This window comes from Penaeus monodon, chromosome 27, assembly GCF_015228065.2.
Source record: "Penaeus monodon isolate SGIC_2016 chromosome 27, NSTDA_Pmon_1, whole genome shotgun sequence".
Taxonomy (NCBI): Eukaryota; Metazoa; Arthropoda; class Malacostraca; order Decapoda; family Penaeidae; genus Penaeus; species Penaeus monodon.
Genome location: NC_051412.1, coordinates 2,250,224 through 2,250,479, shown reverse-complemented (window position 1 = coordinate 2,250,479; position 256 = coordinate 2,250,224).

Genomic DNA, 256 nt, shown 5'->3' with positions numbered 1-256 from the left:
ACGACAGATATCCAAGACGATACACAAGCAAGGGGACATACAAACAGTTGAAGAAAATAAGACGGACAAACGGACAAGACAGACAGGTAAAAATATTCCACACAACTGCAGTAAAGACGAAAATCCCACCCAGCATCCCGTATCACAAACCCATAAATCCACTTCCAGAACTCTCGTCACTCCTGAACGTGACCCGAAAAATCCGAGGCGAAATCCCACAAAAAAAGAAAAGAAAAAGGGTTTGTAAAAAGTTTCG